The sequence below is a fragment of the Lynx rufus genome, unplaced genomic scaffold, assembly GCF_022079265.1.
Source record: "Lynx rufus isolate CCGP_SWC_20201006 ecotype Redwood Valley unplaced genomic scaffold, mLynRuf1.p SCAF_9, whole genome shotgun sequence".
NCBI lineage: Eukaryota > Metazoa > Chordata > Mammalia > Carnivora > Felidae > Lynx > Lynx rufus.
The window spans coordinates 75,645,909-75,662,779 of NW_025814897.1; the positions used below are offsets into that span (position 1 = coordinate 75,645,909).

General features: G+C 45.8%; 1 protein-coding gene across 3 annotated transcripts in view; it reads left to right on the top strand.

Moving 5' to 3' along the window:
• Positions 1–16,871, top strand: part of NAV2 (neuron navigator 2) — a 399,317-nt gene that overhangs the window by 187,347 nt on the left and 195,099 nt on the right. The gene's annotated exons all lie outside the window — the stretch shown is intronic.

Sequence of the window (16,871 nt, forward strand, 5' to 3'; positions counted from 1 at the left end):
GAAGAGGTGAGTAGCTGTGTGGGGGCTATTGCACAGAAGATGGTGAAACAAACATTTGCTTGCTTCAGTCTGTGTCTCGTGAGACCTTGGAGAAACTGAGCTTAGAAGATTGTACAGTCAGAAGCAGAGCCCTCCTTCATTCCTCCCAGGCTAAGTGGTCTAGACTTCTTGGTGGGGGTGATGTGCCCAGATCTCTTGGAAGCATTTTCTACAGTAAGAGTTGTCCTAGATGTGCCCCTCAACTACCCCGAGACTCAGGAGAGCTGCCTCCCACTCTGAAAGTGTTCTAGGAGCCTGGGCAGCCTTCCCACTGTGAACGAGATCCAAGGCTCCTGGACCTACCCTCTAGCCCGGGATGGTTTCATTTAGTGGAGCTTGGTTTCTGCCCTACCCTCAGCTAGCATACTTGAGAAAATAGGAAGGGAGGTTTGGTATGGCTGACCTATATATGGCAGAAAGTTTTGCATCAGGGCATTGGAAACTCTGCAGCCAGCAGTGGGAGGTCTCAACCAGTCAAGTTCTTTATGATCCAGCCCTTGGCTCCTGCCTTAAGAAAGTCATTTGTCGTCGTCTTCCCTCTTTCCACCCCCTTCCCCTCCCCTCCTTTTCTCCTCTTCAACCATAGCCAAACATGTTCCTTTCAAAAGTATGGTCTTCTTAAAAGTGTGTTTAAGAGGCACCTGGGTGGCTCAGTTGGTTAAGTGTCAGACTCTTGATTTTGGCTCAGGTCATGATCCCAGGGTTGTGGGATCGAGCCCCACGTCGGGCTCTGCACTGAGTATGGAGCCTGCTAAAAATTCTGTTTCTCTCTCTGCCCCTCGTCTCCCCTCGCATGTGTGCATGTGCGCTCTCTCCCTCTCTCTCTCTCTCTCTCTAAATAAAAAAATAAATAAAAATAAGTATCATCTGCCAGGGATACTTCACTGTGTTACTTGGTCTTCACAAACATTCTGTGTGGTAAATATCATTAACCCAATTTTACAGATAAAAGAACTGAGGCTAATTGAGATTTAGTAACTTGCCCTCTCTGGTAATTGAGCACTGGAATTCGGATCAAGGTTTGACTCCTGGGTTTGAACTCAAGCTCTGTCCTGTCTCCTGGGAGGATCGAGCGAGGTAGTAAGTGTGAGAATATCTTGTGAGCTGGGACTCACAAAATCCCCTAAGGATTCCCTCCCAGAATGATAAAAATAACTGACCGGGGCTCCAGGTGCATGGGAGAGTACATTTATGATCCCTCGCCTAGCCTGGAGAGGTTAGGTCAAGCAGGCTTCGGCAGACCCGGGTAGTTTTTATTCTAATACTTTCCCCACCATCCTGAGGTAAAGGGACAGCACAATTGTACCTAAAGAGGCTTTTGTATTTCCTCCTCCTTTCTCACAGTCCCTGTGTCCTCTGTTGAATCTGACCTTGACGGCAGCCTATGAGGTAGCCAGCTCCATGTGGCATGAACCATGTGGGGGGAGAAGTGGTTCCCCCACCTGGCCATAGGGAGGCACAGCAGGTTTTCGGGTGCTCGGGGTAGCATCCCTCATCTTGACAGGTCCTGGAGAGGTGCACACTAGTGAGCAGATACATTGTAGCTCAGTGTGGTGGGTGCTGTAGTTGAGGTATGGACTGCTTTCAGATGAGTTAAAGTCCACGATATAATCTCATGACCTGTCCTTCTCGAAGCTGTCTTATGAGTCGGACAGGCCCTGATTGCATTGCATGCTGGCATTTTCTCTCAGGTAAACCAATTTGTAGGCTTGTACATGTGACCCATTGGACCAGGGATTCTTCTAGGAGTTGATCTGATCCCACCAGAAAGGGGAACAAGAAATTCACTACTCTTCCAACATACGACAAAAATATTTCAACACTTAGTCTTGATTTTTTAAAAGGATAAAAAGAAATAAAAGGAAATTATAACAGGCAGCTTTTCCAAAGCCCCGGAGCACTTAATCCTTTGTGAGGAAATAACTGAAAGATTTCTCCGAAAATCACGTCCAAAGAAGCGAATGCCTTCCTGCCATCATCGCTGAATTCAGTTCTGGTCAACTGAGATGTGAAACAGAAGAAGAGTAATAGATCTAGAAAATACTTATATTTTCAGTATTCAACTGAGCAATCAACTGAGATGTGAAACAGAAGAAGAAGAATAGATATATAACATACTTCACAGTGGGGAAAAAGTCTAGGGACACACGCACACACACACACACACACACACACACACACACTGTATTGGCTTAGTCCATGAGGTGACCAAGTGCACAGTTGGTGTGTAAATCCCAGGAATTTGTGAGGTTTGGAAGAAAGTCTACAAATCCTTAGCCTGTAGGAAAAGCTGCTAGTTGGGCAGTTTTCACTAGCGTGGTTAGGTTCCTCTTTGGCTTCCCCCACTCACTCCTGCAGGGGGCAGCAGTGAGGCACCTTGCCTGGCCCGTGGGATGCTGTGAGCAGGTTCCCCTGCGGATCTGTTGGGGGATGGCCTGGAATACGGCGGCTCCTCGCTTCCTCCCTTGGCCCTACGGCTCCAGACCAGAATCACAGCTTTTCAGGAAGAGGAAAGAGCTGTCATTTTCAACATTGGTGACATTATCTTTTCCTTCCATCCCCTCACTTACATCCTCTGGGTGGGTTAGCACTGCCAGAAATCAAATACATTTCTAAAGTATTTGGTCCATCCTATGAATTTGAAATATTTACTATTCCTAAACTAAAGTCTGTGCAAATGGAAGATGGTCTCTCCTGAATAATATGGTTTTCTTCATTTTAGAGAAAGTGTATGTTTATTATATTTTCGTGATAAAAATCGTCATGTAAAAAATTTTTAAACAGCATAAATTTATTGAAAGAGAACCCTGCATAACCCCTGCTCTCAGAATTAGCCCCTGTTTATCACTTATATTCTTCTGTATTTATGCATATACTATCACATTTTGATAAATTTTCCCTACTGTTTAATATTTGCCAAGTACTGTTCTAAGGGCTTTGTAAGTAATAATTTAATTGTTACAGGAACTCTGGACACAGACACTCTGACATACATTGTATATGACTTAAAATCTTGTAAATAAAATCAACCAATCATGGACAACCTTTTTATAGTGTATTCTCTCTTTATAATAGTTGCATAGGACTCCATCGCATAAATTCACCTTAATATTCCTAACTACTTTCATTTTGGTTGCTTCCAATTCTTTTTTTTTTTAATTAAAAAAAACTTTTTAATATTTGTTTATTCTTAGAGCATGGGCAGGGGAGGCGCAGAGAGAGGGAGATACAGAATCAGAAGTAGGCTCCAGGCTCTGAGCTGTCAGCACAGAGCCCGACGCGGGGCTCGAACTCACGAACTGTGAGATCATGACCTGAGCTAAAGTCAGACGCTTAACCGGCTGAGCCACCCCTAATTCTGTGATATTATAAATAGTACTGAAATTAACATCCTCATGTCTTTTTTGCATGTGTATACCATTTCATTTAAGGGTATACACATTTTGCAGGTGTTTTAACGTTGCCAGATTTTGCTTCCAAAAGGTTATACCTACGTCTGTTCCCATCAGCAACGTGTGAGAGGTCAGTTTCCCTACGCACTTGTTTTCACTCTCTTGGACAAAAAATACTGCCTTTGAAATGAGGCGGGTTACAGTAAGCTGAAATAACAAGATCCTTTGCTAACAACTGGCCCTTTTAACTGCCGCCTTGCTATGAGTTATGACTAGTGACATGATCAGACTTTGGCATGTACAGAAAGCACTTGGGTTTGAGATCAAGCTGTCTGCCAACCAGTGTGGCCTCACTCAAGATGCTTAATTTCTCGGGGTGCCTGGATGGCTCAATCGGTTGGGCATCCGACTTCCGCTCAGGCCATGATCTCACCGTCTGTGGGTTCAAGCCCCTCATCGGGCTCTGTGCTGACAGCTCGGAGCCTGGAGCCTGATTCGGATTCTGTGTCTCCCTCTCTCTCTCTGACCCTCCCCGCCCGAGCTCTGTCTCTGTCTCAAAAATAAATAAACATTAAAAAAATTTTTTTAAAAAATGCTTAATTTCTCTGGGCCTCGGTTTCCCCTTCTGTAAAGTGAGTCTGAGGTCATCCGTCCCTAAGCCACTGTGAGGTATGAATGCTCGTTTTCCCTGGCCCCTTGGCCTTGTCTAATGGGAGCCCTCTAAGTGCTTTTGCATAGGTTCCCTCCCCTGGTCTTCATCCTATGTCATTTTCTCCCTCTTGTTCACTCTCTGCTGTCATGAGTAGAAAAGAAGAGCCAGACAGGGGTGGAGACAGAGTTTTATAGCCTTCAGCACTATGTCTTGTCTGAGTAACACTGGAGCCATTGATTTAGAATCTCTGTAAACTTGTCACTTTATGGTTGGCAAAGTAAGTTATTTATTTGAGTTAATGATTGGGAGAGAGAACTGTGAAGAAGTTGCCCATGGCCTGCCATTAACCAGGATTTTGGCATAAAATTACAGGTTACATGGGATTAATTCAGTGGTCCACATCACACAGAAAAGCATACGGTTGGGTGTTCCCGTTTCAGGTTGTTTCTTTCATTTGTTCATCTTGTCACTGCTTATGTCCAGCCTTGGGCTTGTCACATTGACTGAAGGGACTGAGACACAGATTCAGAGTTTCCAGGGCTCACAACCCCAGGGGCGGGGGGGGGGGGGTGCTCACAAGTCCTGTAAGAGAGATTCCTTCAAAGCCATGAGGAAAAAGAGGGGCTTAGTCAGGAAGGCTCCAGGAGGACTTCCGAGGAGTGACAGCATGTGCAGTGATTTCTAGCTCCAAATTTTCACGGAAAGAGAGCGGGAGGCTGGGAAGGAGTGACTCATCCCACTGTTTGGGTCCAGGTGTTAATCCAACAGGACATCTGCTGGGGTCACTGTGTTAATAAACTTTTGTCCTATGGAAGACCTGTAGAGGGAAATGTCTACAAGATCATTTCAGCGGTGGAGTGAAGCCTCCCTTGGCCATCAGGAGACCCCAGCAGTTGCAAGGCAGTCCTGGACCAGGGAGAGCTCGCATGCCTGTCCATGCTCCGTCCTCTCTGGTTGGGAATCAACCGTGAGGTCGCCTTGACCCTCTGAGCAGAAGCCTTAATTGTCTGAGGGCTAAGAAAAAAAAAAAAGCCAGTTTAAAGATTTGAACTGAGGAGTTATCGCTGAATTTAAAGGAGTCTCAGGGGGGATCATCTGGAAATGGAATCAGTGAACTGTTAGATCAGCTGTTGAGGCTGGGCAAGCAGGATGAATTAAAAGTGACCATCGAAAAGCGACCTCACACCTGGCACTGGGAGGAAAAAAAAGCCTAGCAAGTATTTGAGAAGCTGCGCCAGTCTCTTGGGCCAGAATATAGTTATCTTGGGAAAGTAGGGGAAGGTTTAGAGCCTGCAAATGAACAAAGAAAGACTTTACACTGAAGCAGACAATTGCTTTTGAGCTCTGGCCTTCCAATACTTCCCAGAAGTGTGGCTTTTGGGGCAAGTGTAGTGCTCACCGGGGCATCTGCTCAGGATCCCCCTTAGGACCACCATGAACCCCACATGGCACTGTCCTCCTCAGGATGTAGACAGGAATCACAGGTTGCTGGCAGGGGAAGTGTTTCTCTTCCATAGGCATGGTCCTGTACCAGGGGTTTGCTGCATAGCCACCCAGATGCTGTCGCTGCCTCCTCCCACCTATGGGACCACTGAGGTGTGAGGCTACAAGACTCCCACAGGGCAGGTGCAAGAGTCACTCTAGCATAAAGGCCACATGCTCCGTGGGAGCCAAGATCTCTCGTAAATACACAGTATGCCCAACTAACTTCTACGGTTCCTGCAAGGATGAGGTCTGATTAGTAGTCACAGTACTTAGAGAAACCTAAAATGATGGTGTCCCCCAAGAGGTGTTTATACTCCATTTATAGCTCTTCTCAGTCCAGATGTGGTTTAACTACCAAGGGTCATTTTTACCAGGAGCAGTGTTGCTTAGTAACATAGCTGGCATTCTATCTTTATCAAGTTTCCAGGGGAACAGAGTTACAAGGTAAACTGAAGGTTAAATTCTCATGCAGAAGGGGAAGAGATTTTGTCAATCCTTCTCCCACAGTAGGTCAGCTTACCTCTCAGAGATCCAGTTGATTTATCTGTGGAGTGGCATCAGTCTGCCCTAGCCCAAATGATGGTAGAAAGTCAGATGTGAAGGATTCTCTTTTTTTGCATAGCACAATTCACGTTTTGTCTTTGTTGCCTCTACCGATTGCAGACATCTAGCTATGAAGTATTATGACTTCTTGTTTCCCGATAGCTGGAGCTTATTGACCTTGTGGGTTTCGTTGCATGGTGTGAAAAAATTGCTGAGCTCTGAGTGTTCGAAACGTGGTAGAGTCCGTTCATTTGCTGTCTGTTAATGGTGCCCTTTCACAAGCAGGGCAGGTGGAGGTCAACCGCTCTTTGGCAAACGCAGGTTTCATTGTTTTAGTTTGTATTTCACACCAGTTTCCTTTTGTTCTAAACAAAGGATTGACATTGTCTAACTGAATAGATGAAAAGTCCTAAACACGTGGTACCAGTCTCCCAAATAACACCTTAAACAGTAATATTGTTCCACTCTGACACACTGTATGTAAATTGCCCATATGCAAATCCAAGAAGGGACAGTGTGGTAGGTCTCTGTTAAGTCTAAAGGGCACAGCTCAAGTCCCATGATCCGGTGGGACAGTACACTCAAGACTCTGAAGTGTTGTCTCTCAGGGTGTGATTAATGGATCGTGGATACCAGCATCCTTTGAGTAATTGCTAGAAACACAAATCCCAAGGCTTTGCAAACCTAGTCCTTCTAAGTCAGATTTCTGAATGAGCCTGGAAATCCACGTTTTCTACCCCTGATATTCTTACAGCAGTGAAGTTTGAGAACCCCTCTCCTAGGGAGGACTTCTGGGTCACCTTTGAAAGGGCATGCCGCCCTCCAGCTGCCCTTCCATTCCCAGCAGCCTGTTTGTAGCGTGTTGTTGTAGGGAATAGAGATAATGTAGTGAGACCCCCAGACTAATGCCTGGCGTGCAGCAGGAGCCCAGTAAATGGGAAACCATTCAAATTTGCATATACGTTTTGCTGTACATATATTTAAACTTATTCTCAGCGCCCGTAACTTATACTGGGTGAACTTACCTCCTTGTTTGGGTCTTCATACCTTCTTTTGGCTTCGTTCCATTGCCTCACTAATCTGTAGTGGAATTCTTATTGTAATTAAAAAAAAAAAAATCTTCAGTATTCCCTTGTGTCAGCTGAGCTAATAGAAAACAAAGGAAAAGGATTTTGATCCCATACTTAGCCTAGAAATATGAAAAAGGGAGCGTCACTGTGGGGGTCTCGGTACGGTAGCAGAGGTAGTGTGCTGCAAAGAAGTGTTTTGGGGGGGAAAGTCAGCCCACCCTTTCTCCGATTGGAGAATCATCTTCTGGTTCTTTCCCTACTTGGCGCTTGAAGAGCTTGATGTTACTTTACCAGGGCACTGCCCTATTCAGAGGGAAGGATGAACACTAGTAAAGCTTCCTAGCCAAAGTCCATCCTAGCTGCTGTTCTTAGCTGGAGCATCAAATTAAAGTCAGACTTGAAGGTGAAAGAAATCGTTTCTGGTAGAGTCTCTCTGGCGACCTTTGGGAGCCATTTTCTTGATCTACTGTGTAATTCAGAAGGGCCTTCAGAGAAGGTGCATCAGTCCTTCTAACGTGGGAAATTAATAACCTTTAATGCTAAAGCCATCCTTTTTCACGGAGAAGACGACAGATATAACCATGTTTGCTTTCCTCTAAATATGGATGTGTTTCGAAGCCAACGTGTGAGCTTATGGCTCTCTGCTGTGTGTCCTGTTTCTAAAATACAATAAACCTGGCCTGTTGTAACAGGAAGAATGAGTAAAGGAGAGAGAAAAATAAATCATTTCAGGAGATGAAGTATCTATTTGATTAGCTTGTGTCAGGAATGGAAGATGGCTCGTTGATGTGCTTCTGATCTTCGGATGATAAATCTCCGCGTTTCTTTTGCTTCCATCTGCTATGTGGCAAGCGTCACACAGACGTGAATTCAATTTAATTTCAAGGATCATTGGTAGGGGAAAGTATTTATGTTTCTTGGTGCTCTCATCGTCCTTTTTTATCCAGGTCTCATCTGCAGCCAGGGCCTTGCTGTCATTCCTTTAAATGTTCTTTTTAAATATTTAAGTATTTGACAAAGTTGATGAGCACGAGGAAATAAATACATTTTGGGATAAATGCGCTTAACTTTTCTCTGGGCGCAAGTGGCCCGTGTTCACGACACACAGAAGGAACACTGTGCTGATCAAACGGACAAGAACAGAAGGCCGGTCAGAACGAGGGGAGAGCTCCTGAACAATAAACTCGGCAGCTGGCGTAGCAACTCGACAGGGAGTCGCTTGTGCATGCGTGCGTGGCTTCTCTCTGTGTTGAGGTCTTGGCATTCTGGGGCTTAAATGAACCTCATGGATAAAATGCCCGTTTCTGCACCATAGCCTGCCTTCACAATTCTGCCAGTGTGTGTTTCATTAGGATTCCAACACGTAGCACATATGCTAGGGAACCTGTCTTCCCCTGATGAGAATGACGAATGAGGGGGTCACCTGGAGAATGTTTGTTTCCAAGACAGCGGTCCCCATGCAGCCATACCGTAGGCGTGACGCACAGGCGATCTGCAGGCGTCGTGCCATGTTAGTGGTCATGCTGCAGAGTGGTTTATGCCAAGGCACTGTGGTCACAGTTTACGTGCTTAGTGTCCTAGGAGCTCCTGTCATGAATCTTTAGCTGCAGTCACGTTGATTCGTGCGGTGAGCAAGGCTGTCGGAACTTTGTGGATAGACACTAGCTGCTGCTGGAAATCCACGGCCTGGCCTGCTTGCCTTGTGAGAACAAAGGTAAATAAGGAAGGCCCCTCAACACCTAATGCTCTCTTTGCCATTTTCAAAATGAGAGAAGCACGGCATTTTTATGAAATATGAAATGGAGGTGGGAATCGGTGACTTGTAATAACTCACCATGGGTAAAGCAGTTTTACAAAAAAAGCTTGCCTCAGGGCAGTCCAGACATTGGGTCTCTGCTGCCCCCTACTGCCCAGGTTCTGTATCGTGTCTCCGGGTAGAGCCTTGGTGTCCTGCCTGGCGCTCTCAGAGCACTCTGGGAGGATAATGACTTGACATCGTCTAGGTGTTTTCTTCCGGACAAGGCCTCCCCACATTTGCTTCCTCATTTGAGAGAACGTGTGCGAAGGGAAGAAAAGCCACGTTCTGGACGCGACCAGTCTCGTGCGGCACGGTCAGGAGCTGACAGCAGGCCCAAGCTAAACTCATCTTCGCAGGGCCGTCCGCCCCCTTCAGCAGCCACCAGCTGGTGGATTTAAGAATCCAATTTAGCCCTAAGAATAAGGATCTATGAAGGCACTGGTTGATTTTTGCTACAGGAAAAGTTCTGCTAGATGTGGCTTTACTTTTAATCATGCCGACCCGACTGTACAGTGTGGAGTACATGAGTCTCCCTTCTTTTATGCACTCATGTACTTGAAACTCAGTTCAGCACATTATTGGGTGCCCTCTACATATCCAGCCTCATGCTAATTACTCAAAAGCGAAAAAGTCGATAATGTCATCTTTGCCCTCGTGGAACTTAGGGTCTGGTGGAAGAGACCAATATTAAACCACAAATAATCTCATGACATTTTGTGTCAACTGCTTTTTTTCCCAAAGACTAATAACATACGTTCCTCTCCACCAAGTCCTGTGTTAAGTGCTTTTACGAAGACGATAAGGTGCTAAGAGGGAGAATAAAGGAGAGATGAAGCCAATTCTGTGCGTTAGGTAGAGCCTCATTGGGGTGACACCCAGAGAAGTCTGCAGGGGTCTACTTTGCACAGAGCAGCCACTCTCATCCAGAGTTTAGAAATAAAGGATGTTTTAGTAAACAGTTTTGTGAAGAGAGGTCATTTTCCTTTTAGAAATGAAAGTCTAAGGGTGCCTGGGTGGCTCAGTCAGTTAAGCGTTTGACTTTGGCTCAGGTCATGATCTTGCGATTCATGGGTTCGTGCCCCACGTCGGGCTCTGTGCTGACAGCTCAGAGCCTGGAGCCTGTTTCAGATTCTGTGTCTCCCTCTCTCTCTGCTCCTCCCCCACTCATGCTCTGTGTCTCTCTCAAAAAATAATAAAGAAACATAAAAACAATTTAAGGGGCACCTGGGTGGCTGGTGGGTCAAGCGTCTGACTTCGGCTCAGGTCATGGTCTCAAATCTCATGGGTTTGAGCCCCATGTGGGGCTCTGTGCTAACATCTCAGATCCTGGAGCCTACTTCAGATTCTGTATCTCTCTCTCTCTCTCTCTCTCTCTCTCTCTCTCTCTCTGTGCCCCTCCCCTGTTTGTGCTCGCTTGCTCTTTCTCTCAAAAACACTAAAAAAATTTAAAAAAACAATAAAAAAATAAATGAAAGTCTGTATCTTGGGCCAGCTATTTTTTCTCTCTCTGGTCACAGGAGAAGTAAAAAAATCACAGGGACTCAAACTTTTGGTGCAAAATTTCAAAAAGAACTTATTCACATTTTTCTTCTCACAGTTGAACAGAGTCTCATCATGGGAGTAGAGAGTTTCCTGACCTCATAGAAACAGAAACAGAGGCTAGATCGTCCCTCACCGACGTTACTAAAGGTGGGGTTTCCTGTATTAGCAAATGGACTGGGATAAATATTCTCTAAAATCCCTGGCCGATACAGGATTTGATTATCTTAGGCAAAGGGTAGAGTTGGTATGATTTTAGAGGTGATATGGTTCTGAAAAGGCCTAATAATGACACGTATCCATCGTGGTTGATCAGCGTTCACAAAGGCTCGCCTTTGGGTTGGTTCCTTTGAAGGTATTCATTCCTTCCAAAACAACATTTTATTCTGGATGGTGCTGCTTCCATTCTGGGGTTCGTTTCTGTGCTGAACAAAAGAAGTTGCATTTTATGTAGGCAATGACTTGTGTACAGTTTATGATGACTTCTTTCCCTCCATTCACACAGTTGGGAAAGATCTCTCCTGTAACTTCAGATAAGTTGTCTAGAACTCGCAAAGCTCGTACTGTGAGGCCATCAAAGAGGCCACAGGCCAGGATCTCTACCATGTAAAAGAAGTTGTGGCTACTGAGTGAGAAGTTGTTCAGGGGTGGTTTCGATCAGTTAACACTTGGATTCATTCCCGTGTCCTCTTCTCAGAAGAGCCAGATACAAATATCTTCAGGGAGAGTTATTTAAATGTATGTATGTCTGTGTGTGTATATATATATATATATATATATATATATATATATATAAATGTGTGTATATATATATATAAATGTATATATATGTAAATGTGTGTATATATATATATATATATATATATATATATGTATATATATATATATTTAACACATATGCTGTAGGGGGCAGCATTCATTAAGGAAAGTCAGGATAGCCCGCCAGAAAGAGGAATTATTTAGACCTTTTAGGGAAGAAACTGGGCCCCGTTTGTAAAGATTTCTATGCACCAGAGACACTCATACTGTCCTGTTAGTCATTTATGGACAAGGCTCTGGCCCTTCAGTAATAATATTCTTTAGGGCGCCAGGATCACCCTGTCTCCTATGAAATTGATCTGGTCTGGAGTCTATACCAGTGAGCACCTGTGCGGGAGAGTGACTTTTCCACAGAGGATGTATATGCTAGGGTGCAGATTCTGACCCTGATGGCTGATGCCAAGCTTGTGTTCTTTTAGCCATGTTCTGAGCCTTTGCAGTCTCCAGCCCTCCAATGAGAAACAGTGACTATTTGGGGCGCCCAGGTGACTCAGTTAAGCATCTGACTCTTGACTTCAGCTCAAGTCATGAGTTCAAGCCCTGCATTGGGCTCTGTGCCAACAGTGCAGAGCCTGCTTGGGAGTCTCTCTGTCCCTCTCTCTCTGCCCCTCCCCCACTCACACCATCTCCTGCTCTCTCTTTCTCAAAATAAACTTTAAAAAATTACAAAAAAAGAAAAAAAGAAGACATAGTGACTGTTTCCCATGGAACTGCTTCAATCCTGTTACTGCCCAGCAAATCATAAATATTAGTGAAACTTGTGGGGGCTAACCTTTTTCTGCATCCTCCCGTCCTGAGAAAGTTGGTGAAGCAAGTTGTGACTTGTTGGTTGACCCCTGTCTCCCCAGGCCCTAAAAAGTAGGGCTTCGAATAATAGCCATGTATACGCCAGCCTACAGGTTGATGGGACGGCTCTGCTGAGGCGTGCCAGGCTTGGCTGATCTCACTTGGACTCGCTCATGCATCTGGGGTCATCTGGGCGTCCACTGGATGCTGGCTAATCTGTACTGCCCTCATCAGAGATGCTCCCCTTTCTCCCCCTGGTCTTTGGTCCTCCAACGGGCCAGTCCAGGCTGTCCTCGTGGTGGATGAGTTCCAAGACAGGCTAAGAGCACAGCCCTGTGAGGCCTAAACCCTGGAAAGGAATGGAACGTTGTTCTCTTCTACAGCGTTCTGTTGGCCAGAGCAAGTCACATGACCTGGCCAGGTGAATGGGATTGGGAATCCTGCACCAATTGAGGGAGGAGCTGCGGAGCCCCACTGCAGAACGTCTGTGATACGGAGAGGGTGGAGACTTGGGCTGTTTTTGCAGTCAGTCTACCACAGTAAATAAGCAGGACACAATGCATGTATCTTATTGATGGATTGATTCCACTTGTCAGGGTAATAGACTGTTTTCATGGAATCCCATGAAAATGAGACTCCTGCTCTGAGCTCATAAAAGATAGGCTGGGGCTCCTGGGTGGCTCAGTCAGTTAAGCGTCGACTTCGGCTCAGGTCTTGATCTCGTGGTTCGTGGGTTTGAGCCCCGCGTCGGGCTCTGTGCTGACAGCTCGGGCCTGGAGCCTGCTTTGGCATCTGTGTCCCTCTCTCTCGGCCCCTCCCCTGCTTGCGCTCTGTTTCTCTGTCTCTCAAACATAAATAATAAACATTAAAAATTTTTAATAAAAGGCTAAGTCACACGTCGTTTCCTGCAAGTATGGAGGTATATCGCTCTGCCAGCTCTCAGTGGGGTGAGTGGCTGAAGGATCCTTTTACTCCAGCCCCACAGAAGGTCTCTGAATAGCAGACACAGCCCCCTTGCTGTCTGAAGCCCCCTCTGGCCACACCAGGAGCTGTCTGCGAGAGTAGCATCCTGCAGAACGGGACTGGCTCCGCGTCAGCCGTGTCAGGCCTCTGGAGTCCTTGGTCTTCAAATACCCATGCTGCTCTGCTTTTTCTTTTCCGTGCCAGCTGGTGCGAGTTGTGTGATGAAGGTGGTCTGAATGCCAGACTGGTGTTCAGGGCACCAGGGGTCTGTTCCCAGCGATCCCACTTGATGGCCACGTGACTTGAACATCTCTGAACTTCTGGTTCCTCAGCTCTGAAAATGGAAGCAAGAGTAGCACCAACCTCATAGAGTTATGGTGAGGGTGACATGTGATGAAGCATAAGGAAAAAAACAACACTGAATTATGTATGTCGTGATTGTCAAACGCGTGAATTAATTCATGAGTGTATACAGTCTAAAATGACTACAATGGGCAAAGTAACCACGGCAGCTGGACGCAGAACCCCTAGGAGCCAGCTCTCCACTCCCGGTATTTTGCTTCAGATCAGACGTCTAAAGTGCCCGTATTACAGCGTCTTAGCTACATCTGTCATGGATGAACTGTCGTGAAGGATGTTTTTGAAAACCAAAAGGACCAAGAAACCCAGAGTGACCTTCAGTAAACAAAACAGCTTCTAACAATTGAACACTTGTCATAGCTCGGTTATCTTACAAATGTGTAACCTATTGATTCTTGAAATCCCCCACTGCACTCGTCGGGGGAGGGGAGGTTCAGGATAAAAGTATTGATTTAGACAAGCGAACATATTGGAAGAAGCATTTGTTAGCCATTTGTATTTTTCATAATTTGGCTGCTAAAGTAGGAGAAAGAAGATACATCTTTCAACAGAGTTCTGAACAAAAGGATATTATTAAGCAAAAGGATATTAGCCAACTTAATTATACTCCTAAAACAACTTAAAAGGTCATGATTGATGGTATTTGCACAGTGTTTTGGAACAAAGGACCCTTTGACTAGTAAAGGAGTTTTTTTCCTGAATGTGATTCTATTTTTCCTTTTGTTTGTCCATCATCCTTCAGTCTGCGTTCTCTGATCTTTTTTAATGCGTCCAAACCTACCGCCCCACTCCTGGGGGCTGGCGACAGGAGCATCTTCGGACAATGAAAGGAAAGACGTTGTAGCTGAACTAAAGAACGGTCCAAGGAAAGGGGAGGGATGCCCACCCTGAGCGTGGCGATTTCTGAGTTCCCTTCCGTCTGCGTATGCCAAGACGCCATGGCTCTGGCCTCGGGGTGTTGGTCAGCCTTCGTGGTCATGTCTTGGCAAGCGAAGTAGCCACTGCTGGCCGGAAACTGACCAGGACTGTTCATTCTCATTTTGGAGCCCCTCAGATCACCTTCTGGCATGAAACGCTTCAGAAACCATTAAACGGCCGAGGTCGAAGCTGGATTCCTTGAAGTGCTTCCAAAGGCTTTGGCGTGTCTGCCTTTTGGATGAGCTTAACTAAACAGAGAACTTTTCAGGTCTGGTGTCTGGGTGGCGGGAGCTCCCCCTGGGCACTGGAAGTCACCCCGAGGTTGGGGGAGTAGGAAGGATGGGAAGAAAGAGAGGTTTGGCTCTTGGTGGCTCGCTGCTTATTCTTTGTCTTCTCCTTTAAGCCATTCTTGCTGTCGCTATCCACCTGAGAAGGTAACTGCCCAACACCTGGAGGAACAGACATTTCCCAGAGAGCGAGTTGAGTGTGTGGCTGAGCAACAGACGCCTCTGATTCCTTCAGGGTAGTGCCGTCCAGTAGACCTTTCTTCAGCTCCACCTGGTGGTGCCCCCCATCGGTGCCGCTAGACGAGTCAGCTGGCTACGTGGGGCTGTGAGACCCTTGAAATGTGGCTGCTGAGAGGAGGAACTGACATTTGAATGTTTTCAATTTTAGTGAATTTAAATGGCCACACGTGGCTAGTGGCTCCGGTATTTGACAACATATCTCTGAATGAAGTCTATCATTTAGAAATGGCTTCCTCATCACTAAAGACCAAATACTGTTAGATTCCATTAAAAAAATTTTTTTTTAATGTTCATTTTTGAGAGAGAGAGAGTGCAAGTGGGGGGTGGGGGTGGGCACTGAGAGAGAGAGGGAGACAGAGAATCCAAAGCAGGCTCCAGGCTCTGAGCTGTCAGCACAGAGCCTGATGTGGGGCTCGAACCCACAGACCGCAAGATCATGACCTGAGCTGAAGTCAGACACTTAACAGAGCCACCCAGGCACCTCGTTAGATTCCATTTATATGAAAATGTGGAGAATAGGCAAATCTCTAGCAACAGATAGCAGTATTTGCCAGGGCTAGGGGTCAGGGTGGGCATGTAGAGAGAGGAGCCGTGGTGAATGACTGCTAATGGCTACAGAGTTTCTTTTTGCTATAATAAATTTTTTTTTTAACATTTATTTATTTTTGAGAGGTAGAGACAGAGCGTGCATGGAGGGAGGGTCAAGAGAGAGGGAGACACAGAACCTGAAGCGGGTTCCAGGCTCTAAGCCATCAGCACAGAGCACAATGCAGGTCTCAAATCCATGAACCGTGAGATCATGACCTGAGCCGAAGTTGGACGCTTAACCGACTGAGCCACCCAGGCGCTCCTGTAACAAAATGTTTTAAAATTAGATTGTGGGGATAGTGGCCTAGCTTCATGAATATACTAAAAAGTATGGAATCATACCCTTGGTGAATGTTATGGTGAGTTGTATCTCAGTGAAGTGGTTTTTAAAAATAGTTTGCTTTCTTTTTTTTTTTAATTTTTGTGAAGTTTATTTATTTTGAGAGAGAGCAAAACAGTTTGCTTTCTTTTTTAAATTTTTTTTGAAGTTTATTTATTTGAGAGAGAGAGTGATGGTAATGGAGAGAGAGAGCTCCCGCACGCGAGCACAGGGGAGGGGCAGAGAGTGAATCCCAAGCAGGCCCCACACTGTTGGTGTGGAGCCCAACGTGAGGCTTGGATTCCCAAGTCATGAGATCATGACCTGAGCTGAAACCAAGAGTTGGATGCTTAACCGACTGAGCCACTCACTCAGGCGCCCCCAAAATAGTTTGCTTTCATGCCAGATCCAAGTAGATGTTCGGACCCTAGCTCTGCAGCTACCCAGTAGAGTGCGTGGTTAGATACCTACCTTTCCCTGAGCTTCAGTTTCTCCTTGGTAAAATAAGGGTATTGCCTTTGCCTCAAGGGTAGCAAAGAAGAGAATTTCTGGTCCTCCGTTGCATCTTTATGACTTTAGTCCATTTCAGGTAGGATGGTCCTGGGTACGGGGCATGCACCCTCTTTTTCTGGGAACCTAGTTCCAGAAGCTGCCTGGTTCCAGGAGAGCCCCAGGCACTAAACAGAGCTTTGAGCCAGTAGTATCCTCCCTGTTCCATCCATTCCCTCTGTTACTGCAGTATAGAGAGCCTTTGGTGCTCGTCTAGGAAGGTTAAGTAACAGCTAAGATAGTCATATGTTTTGCCTTTGATCCAGATAAAAACAGATTGTAACTTTGAGTTGTCAATTGATCTAATGGACAGAAATGGCTTTCCATACCCTTAGCAAGCAAAGATTCCTAGGGGACAAGGAGGAGATTCCTGGTTGTAAAACATCTTGGCAGTTTTTCATGGTTTGTGGTTTGTAGAATTTCTGGGAAGGACATTCTTCAGGAGCATGTCTGAGCGGGTCTTTTTCTTCTCCCACTTCTCCTATGGGTTTTTGAGAACAAAGGCCTGCCAAAGCGTCACAAAT